Source organism: Amblyraja radiata, chromosome 6 (genome assembly GCF_010909765.2).
Source record: "Amblyraja radiata isolate CabotCenter1 chromosome 6, sAmbRad1.1.pri, whole genome shotgun sequence".
Taxonomy (NCBI): Eukaryota; Metazoa; Chordata; class Chondrichthyes; order Rajiformes; family Rajidae; genus Amblyraja; species Amblyraja radiata.
The window spans coordinates 61,658,297-61,674,034 of record NC_045961.1 but is presented as its reverse complement, the minus strand read 5'-3'; the positions used below and the strand labels follow the sequence as shown (position 1 = coordinate 61,674,034).

Below are 15,738 nucleotides of genomic sequence, written 5' to 3'. Positions count from 1 at the left end.
CGCGGCTTCCGAAGCCGGCAGGCCGCGCTGGAGGAGCTCCACACTGGCGATCTCGGCGAGAGATCCCAGGCTCCCGATGTTAAAGTCAGCGCCGCCGCCCGCAGCTGGCCGCTCCACAGACCCGCAGCTCCGCGATGTTTTTCTCGGCGGTCTCAGCTCACCGGAGTTCCAGTGTGGCGACCCGGGCAAGGCATCGCCGCTCCGCGATAGCGCTCCAGCGCTGTGCCACCGCCGAAGCCGAGGTTCTGGCCGGTTCCGACAGGAAACGCCACTCCAGGTCCGCTGGTAGGCTGCGAGGACAGGTCGAAGGTGCTGCCTGGAGAAAAGCCGCCTCTCTGAGCTGGTAGGGACCCTGAAAAGCAATTTCCCCCCCCCCCCCACCCCCACATTAAATAAAATGGACAGCTGCAGGCTGGGGAGCCATACCATACAGGACGGCGCCCCCTGTATGTGAGTGTGTGTGTGTGTGAGAGTGGGAGTGTGTGTGTATGTGTGTGTGAGTGTGTGTGAGTGTGTGTGTGTGTGAGTGTGTGTGAGTGTGTGTGTGTGAGTGGGAGTGTGTGTGTGTGTGTGTGTGTTTGAGTGTGCTTGAGTGTGTGTGAGTGTGTGAGTGAGTGTGTGCGCGTGTGTGTGAGTGTGTGTGTGAGTGTGTGTGTGAGTGCGAGTGAGTGTGTGTGTATATGTATGAGTGTGTGTGTGAGTGTGTGTGGGTGCATGTGTGTTGGTGAGTGTGTGAGTGTGTGAGTGTGTGTGTGAGAGTGTGAGTGTGCGTGTGTATGTGCGTGAGTGAGCGTGAGTGTGCGTGTGTGTGCGCGTGTGTGTGTGTGAGAGTGTGTGTGTTTGTAAGTGGTCTCAGTGGCTGCTGCCAGCCCAATAATCCATTTGGCCCACAATGTCCATGCTAGCCCTCTGGAAGCCAGTCCCTTCAGCCCACAACACCATGCTAGCGCTCCAGAAAGCCCGTCCCCCCCCCCCCCCCCCATTGGCCAACAATATTGGAATTGATGGAGAGGTGGAATATTGCATTGGGGGACCAGGCCTCCTGTGTGAAGCTGGGAGCCAACGACCCAACAGCCATGATCATATTGAATGGTGGTGCAGGCTCGAAGGGCCGGATGTCCTACTCCTGCATGTTTCTATGTTTCTATGAGTCCCACTTAGTCTAGTTTTTATTGAAACAAGTGATTTTTTTGGTAGTTATTTTCCAATATGTTCCTTTGCCTCATGGCTTAATTTTACTTGTTCACATGTTGCTCAAAGAATTTGAATTCTACTTATATACCCATTTTTCTCACTTTTATTTCATTTAGCAAGTGTTTATGCATCCTTTAAAAATACTCAACTGCATTAATGTTACCTTATGTGAAATGTCTTTTCCAGCAGATGACTTATTTGCTACCTACTTGTCATTTATGATTTTATAAATTCATATTTTTTTTCCCAGCTAACATTTCCTTTTGAATATTTTGATTAACATTAGTGCTTAAAGCCAGCTTCATATCCATACTTCAAATTTCCATATTAATTTTGTATAATTATTTTTTAACATCTTTTGTGCTGGTTATAGCATGTGTTCCAAGAGTCACATTTTCAATGACAATTCCATTCAATTTCTCAGTGAAAGCTGTTCTATTTGAGAAATGCAAAAAATGTCCATGTCACTAACTGTTGTGAATTTGTATCCCTTTATATTTACAGCCCTCATTTTTGAGATGGCTTTAAACTATTTATTCCCCTGGCTATTTAAGCTTGTTTATGATATATTCCAAACACCTCATTGTTTCTTACACTTTGCGAGTATAGTCATGTATTACTTATTCCATACTTTATCGTGTGGTTTAGGTGTTAGTGCTTTATCTCATCTGTTATTTATTATAGCATTATTTGTTCTGTAATGTAACTTCATTTTCCTACAAACAAATGTCACTTTTGTTTATTCATTCCCATTTACAATATAAGAGCATTGGAAATAGGAGCATTTGGCCCATCTAGCTACTCAACCATTTAATAGTTGATCTTCAACTACAACGCCAAATTTCCTATCCTTTCCCCATTTTCCTCAACTCCATTAATATCCAGAATTGTCTTAATTCTGGTTTTGAATACAATCAATGATTACATCATCACTTCCCTTGGGGATAGAATACTCCAAAGATGCAATATCCTTTGTATGAAGGCATTTATTTGGCTAATCAGGCTCACATCATCTACCTTTATTTTAAAACTGAGACCCTTTAATTCTATACTCCTTAACCAGGGAAATATCCTCCCTTTATCTAATATGTCCAACCCTCTAAAAAATATTTATCATTCTTCTAAACTCTTGATAATAGAGGCTTGGTTTACTCAATTGCTTTTCACTTTATATCCCAGGAGGCAGTCTAATGATTTTTAATTGCAGTCTCTGCATAACAAGTCTGTTTTCTTGGGCAAATGGATCACATTGGACAATACTTCAGGCGAGGGCTTACCTGGGCCCAAATAACTGTTGAAAGATGCTGTTATTTTTTTACTCAAGTTCTTTGGCAATAAAAGTTGATACACCATTTCCCATCCTTATTACTTGTTGCATCTTCATGTTAGCTTTCTGTAAGTTTAGTACCAGGCCATCCAGGTCCAAGTGAACACAAGTATTTCCCAATCTCTTACCATTTAAAATTACTCAGCATTTCTTGTTATTTTAGACCAAGTGGATAGCTTCATTTTTTTCTATACAATACTCCATTTGACATATTGTTACCCACTTGTTTAACTTGTTGATGTCCCCTTGAAGCCTCTTTGCATCCACATCAGATTCAGATTCAGATTCAGATTCAGATTCCACATCAATACTTACATTCCAATACAATTTTGTTTTATCAGCAAATGTTCATCTTGCTCTCTAAGCCACAAGGTAGGCCTTGAATAAAATAGAAAATGCAGGTTAGGATTTCTGGTCAGATTTTCAGGCAACAGGCCAGGCAAAACCTGTGGAAAGAGAAACACAGTTAATATTTCATTTTAAATTCCCTTGGTCAGAACGAAGAACGAGGAAAAAAATAATTTATACTTAAGCTGCACAGAAGGTGGTGGGTAGGGGGTGGGAAGAGGCATATGACAGGTTGAGGCTTAGTTGCCTTGGAGATATAATAAAGATATAATAAAAAAAGAACGAACGGCACAAAGAAGAATAGTTAAATACAGCATTTATGAACTCACCTGCATCAGAGAATCCACTGGAATCAACGCCGTAAGTAGCGAGCTGCTAACGCATTTAAATGCATTCTCGTTGTTAGTGACGGTAAGGGAATCTCCGGTCAGAGGGGAATCCCCAACCTCGCAGAGGAGCGCAGGTACAGCAAGAACCCTACCTGCAAACACCGGGGAGGCCCTCATGGAGTCTGGAATCGAGGCCGTCGGGCAGGATCCCCCAGCAGCAACGGAGCTGGAGGTGCAGACTGTATGGGAATTCCCGATCTCAGGGGAATCCCCGAACTCGCGGAGAACTGTAAGTACTGTAGCTTTAAAGACCGAGGAGGGCTCCATGGAGTACGGAAATGTGGCTGTCAGGCAGGACTACAGGTCAGACTGAAGCGGAGGGGACTTCGGCCCCCTCTCCCTACTATCCTACTGGCCAACGTGCAGTCACTAGAAAATAAAGTGGAGGACTTAAGGGCAAGGCTGCTTTATCAAAGGGAGGTGAGGGAATGCTCTGTGTTCTGTTTCTCAGAGACATGGTTCACCCCCAGCTCCCCAGACTCAGCGGTCCAGCCTGAAGGGTTCTCCATCCACCGTATGGACCGTACGCAGGCATCTGGGAAAGGGAGAGGAGGGGGCGTCTGCTTCATGGTCAACTCTGCGTGGTGCTCAGACGTGGCAGTCCTATCCAACTTCTGCTCTCCACATCTCGAACATCTGGCGGTGAAGTGCCGCCCCTTCTACCTACCGAGGGAATTCACCTCAAACACCCTGACCGCGGTCCACATCCCACCCCAAGCAGGCATCCCTCTGGCACTGGAGGAGCTGCACGCTGTGGTCAACAAACACCAGACGTCTTACCCCGAGGCATTTATCACCATAGCTGGGGACTTCAACAAAGCAAACCTCAAGAAATCGCTCCCTAACTTCCACCAACATGTCTCCTGCTGCACCAGAGGACCAAACACCCTCAACCACTGCTACATGACCATCAAGAATGCCTATCGCTCTATCCCTCACTCTCACTTCGGTAAATCCGACCATGGGCAATGTTCAGGGACTCGGCAACGGACCTGAACGAATACGCAACAGTCGTTACAGACTTCTTAAAGAAATGTGTGGAGGACTGCATCCCAACAAAAACCTTCCAAGTGTTTCCCAATCAGAAGCCCTGGATGAACCATGAGATCCACACTCTTCTGAAGTCCAGACACCAGGTTTTCATGCCTGAAGATACCGAGGACTACAAGAAGACAAGATACAACCTTAGTAAGGCCATTAAAAAGGCCAAAAGGGACCTGCTCCAAGCTGGACGATGAGACTGATGTTCAGCAGCTGTGGCGAGGCCTGAATGCAATCAACTCCTACAAGGCAAAATCAAGAGGCAGCACACATGTCAGTGAAACTTCACTCCCTGACGAGCTCAATGAGTTTTACGCACGCTTTGATCGGGAGAACACTGATGTGCCTTCTCGAGCCCCCATTCGCTGTGATGGTATTTCAGTCACGGTCATAGAGATCGACGTCAGAAAATCCTTCAGAGGGGTGAACCCCCGGAAAGTGCCTGGACCTGATGGCATACCCGGTCGTGTTCTAAAAACCTGTGTGGACCAACTGGCTGGAGTTTTTATGGACATTTTCAACCTCTTACTTCTGAGGTCTGAGGTTCCCACCTGCTTTAAAAGGGCATCAATTATACCTGTGCCCAAGAAGAGCAAGGTGCCGTGCCCCAATGACTATCGACCAGTGGCACTAATGTCGGTGGTGATGAAGTGCTTTGAGAGGTTGATCATGTCGCAAATCAACTCATATCTCGAGAAACACCTGGACCCACTGTAGTTCGCTTACCGCCACAACAAATCAATGGTGGATGCGATCTCGCTGGCTCTCCACTCCACTCTTGACCACTTGGACAACAAAAACTCATATGCCAGGCTGTTATTCATTGACTACAGCTCGGCATTTAACACAATCATCCCCTCCAAGCAGGTTACCAAACTCTCAGAACTGGGTCTCTGTGCATCCTTCTGCAATTGGATCCTCGACTTCCTCATTCACAGCCCACAGTCTGTCCGTATTGGTGGAAATGTGTCAGCCTCGATAACAATCAGCACGGGAGCACCTCAAGGCTGCGTGCTCAACCCCCTGCTGTACTCACTCTATACTCATGAATGCGTAGCTGGTCATAGTGCGAACTCCATCATCAAGTTTGCTGACGACACCACTGTTGTAGGACGTATCACTGATGGAGATGAGTGTATATTCTGTGTATATATATAGAAGTGAGATTGACTGTTTGACCAAATGGTGCCAGCACAATAGCCTGGCTCTCAACACCAACAAAACCAAGGAACTGATTGTGGACTTTGGAAGGGATAGTATGGGGAACCATAGTCCCGTTTATATCAACGGGTCGATGGTGGAGACGGTCAAGAGTTTCAAATTCCTGGGCGTGTATATCATCTGAAGATTTATCACCCAATATTAGTAAGACTGCTCTAAGGGAGCAGCCGCCGCAGCCGCAGCAGCAGCCGCCCTGTGAGTAAAGTGTAAGTCTTTGGATCGAGAGTCTTGTGAATAAAGTGTGAGTCTTTGGCTTGAGTCTTCGACGAGGAGGCTGAGGAGAGGAGATTACGCAAAAAGCTTGAGAGGACGGAATGCGGTGAACACATGACAGGACAGATTAGACAGTGTGAGGCTAGCAGAATGTGGGAGCCCAGGGACACGGATGGAGCCTCTGGCTGCTACAACTGTGGCAAGTGCGTCCAGCTTCAGCTCCTGAAGGACCGTGTTGGTGCACTGGAGAAGCAGCTGGATGACCTCAGGGCCATCCGGGAAAACAAGAGTTTCCTGGACAGAACCTACAGTGAGGTTGTCACGCCGAGGATACGGGAAGAAGGAAGGTGTATGACTGAGAGAAAGGGTGGAAATCGTGGAGTGCAGGAGACCCAGCTGGCTGTGCCTATTGAAATCAGGTATGCCCTCTTGGGAACTGTCGGGGGAGATGATGTTTCCAGTCCGAGCAGCGGACTCCAAACCTAGAGATGGGACACGAGCTGGATTCTGAACATCCTCGAGAGAGAAGTTGAACAGCCGGCAGTAATTGTGCACGTAGGCACAAACGACATCGGGAAGAAGAGGAAGGAGGTTCTGCAACATGAGTTCAGAGTGTTGGGAAGAAGACTGAAAGGCAGGATTTCTCGGTTGGTTATCTCTGGATTGCTGCCAGTACCTTGTGCTAGTGAGGACATGATCAGGGAGATTGGGGATCTGAATGTGTGGCTGAGAGGCTGGAGCAGGGAGCAAGGATTTAGATTTATAGACCACTGGGGTAGGGGTGACCTGTAGAAAAGGGACGGGTTACACGTTATCTGGAGGGGGACTGACATTCTGGCAGGCAGGTTGCTAGGGCTACACGTGTGCGTTTAAACTAAATAGTGGGGGGGAGGGATTGACAAATTGGGAGTATAAAGATGGAGTTGAAGTGGAAGTGACTACAGGAAAAATTACAAAAGATTCTCGAATTAATGGGAAGGAAGCAAGAGGATTGGGTAATGTTTAAATAGCAACAGAAGATAACTAAAAACACAATACGGGGAGAAAAGATGAGGTACGAAGGTAAGGTAGCCAAGAATATAAAGCAGGATAGTAAAAGCTTCTTTAGGTATGTGAAGAGAAAAAAATTAGTTAAGACCAAATTTGGAACCTTGAAGACTGAAAAAGGTGATTTTATTATGGGAAACAAGGAAATGGCAGATGAGTTGAACAGGTACTTTGGATCCATCTTCACAAAGCAGGACACAAACAATCTTCCTGATATAGTAGTGGCCAGAGGATCTGGGGTGACAGAGGAACTGAAGGAAGTCCACATTAGGCAGGAAATGGTGTTGGGTAGACTGATGGGACTGAAGGCTGATAAATCCCCAAGGCCTGATGGTGTGCATCCCAGGGTACTTAAGAAAGTGGCTCTAGAAATAATGGATGCATTGGTGATAATTTTCCAATGTCCTATAGACTCGGGATCAGTTCCTGTGGATTGGAGGGAAGCTAATGTAATCCCACCTTTTAAGAAAGGCGGGAGAAAGAAAATAGTAAGATTAAACGAGAACTTACCAGTTCGAAGTTTGATCGTTATTTTATGAGGAGTACGTTGAGGGAATACGTGAAGAACCCCGCCAGGACGCATGCGTGACATTCTTCAAAGCAGCGGTGTGAAATCACAGATAACTGTAATGACTTAAACATAGTAAGATTAGAGAAGAAATACCAGTTGAGTATATGATCATGGGCGGGAGCGGAGGGCACGTATACCCTCAACGTACTCCTCAAAAAATAACGATCAAACTTCGAACTGGTAAGTTCTCGTTTAATCTTACTATTTTACTTCGGAGTCACGTGAGTGACTACGTGAAGATTTCAAAGCTCTGTGATTTCATGCCGTGGAAACGAGTCCATGCATCACATCTGCCTTAATGACTGTAGGAGGAATTGTGTCAACATAATTTAGACATGAATCCGACATTGAAATCCATGAAATTTATTAACACAAAATTATGGCCTCTATTAATTGGGTAAATTAAATTACAGAACTTAAAATTGTTTATGCAAACGTTCCAGGTTTAATGACTGGTTTATGATAAAATAGTTGGAAAGTTTTTTCCCCTGACCATCCTGCTGTCTTGAGGATTTGGTCCATTGGTACATCCAACTGCATAGCTGCCGATGTAGCTGCAGCCCTGGTGGAATGAGATTTTAAAATATTAGTATCCACCCCAGCCTGTATTAGAACCTGTTTCAGCCATCTTGAGATGGTCTGGACCGTCACTCTTTTGTGTGGTTGCTTATGGCTGACTAAAAGTGCCTTCTCATTGCATCTGATGATTTTCGTGTTCTCCATGTATAACGACAAATGTCTTACTATACAGAGACGATAATCTGTTGGGTAAGACCTAAATTCTATATTGAGGCCTGCTGATCCCTGTCTGTTCTGCTTAACTAATTCATAAATATGAAACGTAATATTTTCAGATGAAGAAGTCATGTTGTCCAGTCTTAATTTATGTAATGACTGTACCCTTTGTGCCATGACCAAAGCCATTAGCATGACTGTTTTTAATGTCAGTCTATGTAGGGACAGAGCTGTTGCTGGAGACCAATTCCTGAGCATCTTCAGGACAATACTCACATCCCATATTTGGGAGTACCTGGTTCTTGGGGGATTGGTATTAAAATTTCCCCTCATAAGTTTTGTTACCAGTGGGTGAGTCCCAACAGAGTGACGCTCTGTTCCTTGCCATAGATAAGTTGACAGGGCACTTTTGGCGCAGTTGATGGCACTATAACTGAGCCCCTCATCATAATGGAGGCCTGCCAGGTATTCCAGAACAGACGGGATGTTCATTTCTCTGTACGTGATGCTGTTTTTGTGACAATACATCTCCCACTTCCTGATATAGACCAGATACTGTTTATTGGTGGACTGTCTGTGTGCCGCCGAAATCATGTTCACTGTTCGGTCCGTCAGTCCCAGCTGTAGTAGTGGTATTTCTAGACTCTACAAATTAATCAATTCAAATAGTTATGGCATGGGTGGCTATCCCTCGTTACAGGATGAACCAATAAGTCTGGTCTATTCGGGATGGTGATACATGGTTCTAATACCATGTTCAGTATCACTGGGAACCATGGTTGAGTAGGCCAATCGGATACTACCAAAATACCAGACGCAGAGTCTTGCTGTATTTTCCTTAATACCCGACTGATGAGGCAGAAAGGAGGGAATGCATAAATAAACAATTTCCCCCAGTGCAGCGAAAATGCATCTGTCGCCGCTGCCCCAAGGTCTGGTTCCCACGAAACATAGTTTGATAACTGGTGATTAAGCCTAGATGCGAATAGATCGATATCTGGTGTTCCATACCGTGCTGTATTATCAGCAAATACTTTTTTATTCAACATCCATTCGGTGTTTTCATTAAATTTGCATGACCTGGTGTCTGCCACTAAATTTAGTTTACCTGGTAGGTAAGTAGCTGATATCCAAATATCTCTCTGGATACACCATTGCCAAATTGTATTAGCCAGATTGTCACATGATGTCGATTTATTTCCACCGATGTGGTTGATATATGCTACCACAGTGGTATTGTCAATCTGTAGTCTAACATGCTGGTGATATGACCCAGTAGAATATGACTTTAGGCCATAGAATGCACCCAATATTTCTAGGTAATTTATGCCCAGTGTTAGTAATAATGATGCCTCCTGAGCAGTCCATCTACCTCCACAGCTGGAGATGGAATTGGTGGCACCCCAACCAAGTGCACTGGCATCAGTTTGTAGCACCATAGAAGGGTTGCTGATAATGATTGGATTGAAACAAAGCCGAATGTTATCTATCCACCATTTTAGTTCCATTATAGCTTCATTGGTCTGTCAAAATGACCAGCATTAATTTTGAGTGCTTGTATTTTTGCTCTCTGTAAATTTTGGTAATGTAAATGTCCAAATTGTGTGGCTGGAAAAGCAGCCACCATTTTGCCAATTACTTTTGCTACCAATCTGATGGACGGTTTACTGATGTCAATGAGATTATTGCAAGCCTCTATTACGTCTATAGCCTTTCCCTTTGGCAAAGTCACCGACATGTGAACTGAGTCAATGGTGAACCCCAAATAGTCCATAGTAGTGGAAGGCGTTTATTTAGATTTAACTGGATGGATGATAAACCCCAGTTTTTCAAATAACTGTTTTGTGGCTGTTACAGTTTGTTTGGCCAATTCCAAAGTTTTGCCCACAATAAGTATGTCATCTAGATATGCCATGACCATGTGTTTTTGTTTCCGTAGAAACGCTAGGGCTGGTTTCAAAATTTTTGTGAACTGCCTTGGGGCTGATGTTAAACCATTTGGCAGCGCTCTATACTGCCATCGCTGTCCCATCCAGTTGAATTTTAAGTAACATCTGTGGTCACCTCGTATAGGCACTGAATAGTAAGCATCTTTTAAATCGATGCTAGCCATGAAGTAACCGTTGGAAATCAATTGTTTTGCAGTAACAAAGGTTTCCATTTTTAAATGAATATATTGTACAAATGTATTCAATTTGGTCAGATCTATGATGATGCGACAACCACCATCTTTTTTGTTTTTGGTAAAGATATTGGACACGAATTCTAGTGATTCGTGTTGGGATTTTTTAATTACCCCTTTTGCGTAAAGCCGCTCCAGTTCAGCATGCACTTCTGATTTTTCTTTACCGGAAAGTACGAACATTCGGTTCGGTATATGTTGAACTGGAGGGCTGTACTTGTGTATAAATTCTATGGTATATCCCTGGATACTGCTTAAAATATAAGTGTCAGTAGTTAACATACTCCATGCATCCAGAAAGGAGTGTAATCTCCCCCCAACCTCCATGCTCCCTGCAATTTGTAGGGAACAAGCCCCACCTACCTCCATAGTTACCAGTGGCAGGTTTACTTCTTTTTGTAAATCCTTCGTTGATGTTGAGGCGTCGGTGTCTGGGTTTGTGGTTTGGTTGATGTTGGAGGTTTGCGTATCTTCCAAGAAGGCTGGCCTGGGCCATGGCCTAGAAAAGACTCATGTTCGGTGTACCGGACTTTCGAGCTTTTACCAGTCAGTCTTGTTCTACTGGTGGGTGCGTAAGGGTGCTGTCTATGGCCGTAGTGAGTTTTTGATGAAGTCCCTTTTATGAGTCCCAGGGTTTTTGCTTCCTCATCGAGCTCCTTGACTTGCTTCAATAGGTTACCTCCAAATAGTAGAATTGGTGGTTTTACGTTTCCAGGTTTGCACAGTCCCGCAAATTTCGGGTTTAAAGTAGGTCGGATGGCACTCTTCCTGATGCTGTTTATTTCATATTGTGTGTTGCAAAGCAGTGCCAGTGCATCCTCTTGGTCCTGCGACATGTCCTTCTCATCCACTGTGCGGGTGAAAGCTGTTATCCCCGCTGTTAGGAGTTTTAATACCTTTTGGAGTTTGATATCCATGCCTCTAACTCCTATTCCAATATGTTTCCATATACAAGTATTTACTACAGGAACATTCAGGGATATACAGTTACCCGGTGCCAGGTGTCTTGACGTGGTGTCCAATACAGCCTGTTCTTGTAGATGGTTAAAGGACATATAATCTATACTGGCAGCTAGTTTTTGCTCCAGGTTTTGGCCAGTCTGGTCTGGCTGTATGAAGTTGGACACCATGTCCAGTAGATTTTCACGTTCCTGCACCCCCTGTACACTTGATTTCTCTTCTGCAAACCCCTCTTCAGGATCAGCCCAGTACTGACCCCCAGTACTCCCCTCTGACGAGGGAGAAGCACTGTGCAGCCCTACAAGAGGTGCTGCTGTGGGTTTTACATAGAGCCCACAGTGACTCGACTCCATCTCCCGGAGCCTGTCACGTTGGAGCAAATGCTCCACACACTGCTCCATCCGGCTCCAGCGCTCACGGTCGCTGGCCGCCCGCGGCTGCTCAAAGTCGGACTCATCTGAGTCCATGACTTTGTTGGTTTTTGTTTTGCCTTACCGCCCGGCCGCGGAGTGGATCTGGCCAGTGCGGAGGCGACATCGGGCACAGCTGATCCCATTATAGGTGATTCAAGTGCCGCTGGCCGCTGCTGGCTGCCCCCTACTCCGCGGTCCTCCCCCACCAGCTTTGTCGCAGCCCTCGTTGCTTTCTTTGACTTGTCCATGCTCCCCACCTGTATCAGTATGGGAAAACACAAAAAGACCCGCAGAGTACTCTTACCTGCAGGTTCCGGCTTTTAAACTGCCGCTGCGGGGGAACGTTGTTCCACCCCGCCTGACTGTTTCGCAATGCGTGTAGCGATATGTCATGCATGCGTCCTGGTGGGGTTCTTCACATAGTCACTCACGTGACTCCGAAGTAAAACAGGGAATTATAGAGCAGTTAGCCTGACATCGGTGGTGGGGAAGATGCTGGAGTCAATTATAAAAGATGAAATAGCCGCTCATTTGGATGGCAGTAACAGGATCGGTCCGAGTCAGCATAGATTTACGAAGTGGAAATCATGCTTGACTAATCTTCTGGAATTTTTGGAAGATGTAGCTAGGAAAATGGACAAGAGAGAGCCAGTGGATGTAGTGTACCTGGACTTTTAGAAAGTATTTGATAAGGTCCCACATAGGAGATTAGTGGGCAAAATTAGGGCACATGGTATTGTGGGTGGAGTGCTGACATGGATAGAAAATTAATTGGCAGACAGGAAACAGAATGGGGATAAACAGGTCCCTTTCAGAATGGCAGGCAGTGACTAGTGGGATACCGCAAGGCTCGGCGCTGGGACCGCAGCTATTTACAATATACATCAATGATTTGGATGAAGGGATTCAAAGTAGCATTAGCAAATTTGCAGATGACACAAAGCTTGGTGGCAGTGTGAACTGTGAGGAGGATGCTATGAGAATGCAGGGTGACTTGGACAGGTTGGGTTATCCATTTTGGTAGCAAAAACAGGAAGGCAGATTATTATGGCGTTAAGTTAGGAAAAGGGGAAGTACAGTGGGATCTGGGGGACCTTGTTTATCAGTCTATGATAGAAAGTATGCTGGTACAGCAGGCAGTGAAGAAAGCGAATGGCATGTTGGCCTTTATAACAAGAGGAGTCGAGTATAGGAGCAAAGAGGTCCTTCTGCAGTTGTACGGAGCCCTAGTGAGACCACACCTGAAGTATTGTGTGCAGTTTTGGACCCCTAATTTGAGGAAGGACATTCTTGCTATTGAGGGAGGTATGTTTACAAGGTTAATTTCCGGGATGGCAGGACTGTCATATGCTGAGAGAATGAAGCAGCTGGGCTTGTACACTCTGGAGTTTAGAAGGATGAGAGCAGACCTTGTTGAAACGTATAAGAGTGTTAAGGGTTTGGACACGCTGGAGGCAGGAAACATGTTCCCGATGTTGGGGGAGTCCAGAACCAGGGGCCACAGTTTGAGAATTAAGGGGTAAGCCATTTAGAACGGAGACGAGGAAACTCTTTTTCTCACAGAGAGTTGTGAGTGTGTGGAATTATCTGCCTCAGATGGCAGATGCTCTGGATCTCTGGATGCTATCAAGAGAGAGCTGGATAGGGCTCTTAAAGATTGCGGAGTCGGGGGATATTGGGAAAAGGCAGGAACGGGGTACTGATTGGGGATGATCAGCTATGATCACATTGAATGGCGGTGCTGGCTCGAAGGGCCGAATGGCCTACTCCTGCACCGATTGCCTATTGTCTATTGTCTATTGTCTATATTCTGTTGTGCTGAAGCAAAGCAAGAATTTCAATGTCCTATCTGGGACACATGACAATAAACTCTCTTGAATCTTATACAAAAAGATCGACCTTGGATGATGAACTCAGCACAGCATATTTTTTATTCTTAATAGTTTACTGTATGTCGCATTGTTATATGCAAGCAGAGCGCCAAGGCAAATTCCTTGTATGTGTACATACTTGGCCAATAAACTCATTCATTCATTCATTCATTCAATACAGAAAATATGGCCAGTTCACATGGAGACAAATAATGCAATTTCACAGTAGTTATAATTCATAAATCATAGGAGCAGAAATTTGGCCATTGACCCATCAAGTCTACTTCGCCAGATGGCTAATCTATCTTTCCCTCGCAACCTCATTTTTCTGCCTTTTCACCATAACCCGACACTAGAACTAATCAAGAACCGATCAATCTCCACCTTAAAAATATCCATTGACATGTCCAATAATTGAAGCACCGAGAGTTTGAACGGCTCAACATATGAGATGTTGATTCTCAAGCTTGCATGGGGTCTTGTTAGTAAAGTGCATCCAGCCATGCTGAATAGGCTATTAATTCTCCATCATGTTTGCCGAATGGGAACACGATGGAGAATTAAAGTGGCAGACAACAGGAAGCCCATAGTTATCCCTTTAGATTGAAAAAAAAAAACTGCAAAGTGGTCCCTCATGCTGATTTTCGTTTATTTGAAGGGGAGGACACCAATTTGGGAATCCAAATAAAGTGCATTAAAGAGTCAAAAAGGCAAGTGAAAAACGGTTTCATCTGGAAAGACTGTGTGACCATAGATTGTGGGAAGGAAAGAGGTGAAATTGCATTTGTTGCATCTGCTGTGATTGAATGGGTAAGTGTTGCAGGATGGGGCAGTAGTTAGTGGGGATGAAAGAGTAGAGAAATGAACAGCCACTTCAAAATGTAGAAAGTGGAGGAGAAACTGTGTCTCGTGTTGTAAAAGATGCTGCCACAAAATGGCAGTTCTTTGTCTGCTGGTCCTGGAGAGGATGTACTCACATCCATTACAAGCTTTCCAATCTTTCCACTCTAACTGTACCTGTGGTACTTGTGTATGGCTTGTTGTACTCATTTATAGTATGATCTGACTTGATGGCATGCAAAAAAAGAAATTACAATGCATCTCAGTATGCGTGATAAGATAAACCAATTCCAATGTTGAAACATGTGGAAATTGTTTAGATGGTTCACTGTATGTTGCATTTGGTGCAATAGAATGTCAGGAGAAATCAAAAATATTTGCTCTCTCCTGGGGAGAAGAGATGAGAGCAGAGTTGGGGGAAATGGATAAGATGAAATCAAGGCCGGTGTCAAGGATGAAAGTCAGAGTTTAGGCAGAAAAAGGGTATTCTAGTGGCATTCTGCACCTAGAGTATCATTAGTGGAAGAAATACAATGGAGATGGAAGGACTAGGAGTCGTTCAGGAAGCAGGGTGGGAGGCAATATAGTCATGACAGTTGAGAGGGGCTGAAGACTTGTAACGTATGTCCTCTGAGATGGATAGAGAATCAGAGAAGAACCACATGAGGGTGGGAGCAGTGTGGAAATTGGAGGAAAAGCGAGTTCTGCATGAGTGCAGGAAATTTCATCAATGCAGGCATTGATGTACTGGAAACATAGTTGAGAAAGAGGTTTAGTTTTAGTTTAGTTTATTGTCACATGTACCGAGGTACAGTGAAAAGCTTTTGAGAAAAGGTCCTGAGCAGAACTGAACAAAGACTGTTCTATGTATTCCACAAAAAAACAGGCATGACAACTTGCAAGTTCTCATAATTACAAGTATATCACTGATCTGGAGAGAGTGAATGGAATTTACAAATAAGTTGTTCCAAGTGAGACTAAGTTTAGCCAAGTTAATAAATGTGTTAGTGTTGGGGAAATGGTTGGGCTTCTGTTCAAGGAAGAAATGAAATGGGCTTGAAGGCGATTCAGATGTGGATTGGAGGTATAGAGGAACTACTTATCTATGGTAAAAAATACAGCAGAAGGTAATACAGGGTATGGGGAATCAAGGTTGAAAACTGGGGAACATAGAATAATACAACATAGGAACAGGCCCTTCAACCTACCATGTCTGTGCCAACCATAATGTCAGCCTATGCCCTTTAGTATTTGAATTTTCCATCCTGGGAAAAAAACTTTATCTCTGCCCCTAATAATTTTATAAACTTCTATCAGGTCTCTAGTCAGCCTGCAATATTGCATAGAAAACAATCCAAGTTTGTCCAACTTCTCCTTATAGTTTTA

At 44.6% G+C, this 15,738-nt stretch overlaps 1 long non-coding RNA gene across 1 annotated transcript in view; it reads left to right on the top strand.

The window, feature by feature from the left end:
* LOC116974003 overlaps positions 1-12,859 on the top strand; it is a 16,428-nt gene extending 3,569 nt beyond the window's left edge. Inside the window, exon 3 of the long non-coding RNA XR_004412245.1 lies at positions 12,666-12,859. This is a non-coding gene — a long non-coding RNA (uncharacterized LOC116974003). The remainder of the gene's footprint in view (positions 1-12,665) is intronic.
* Positions 12,860-15,738: the final 2,879 nt, after the last annotated feature.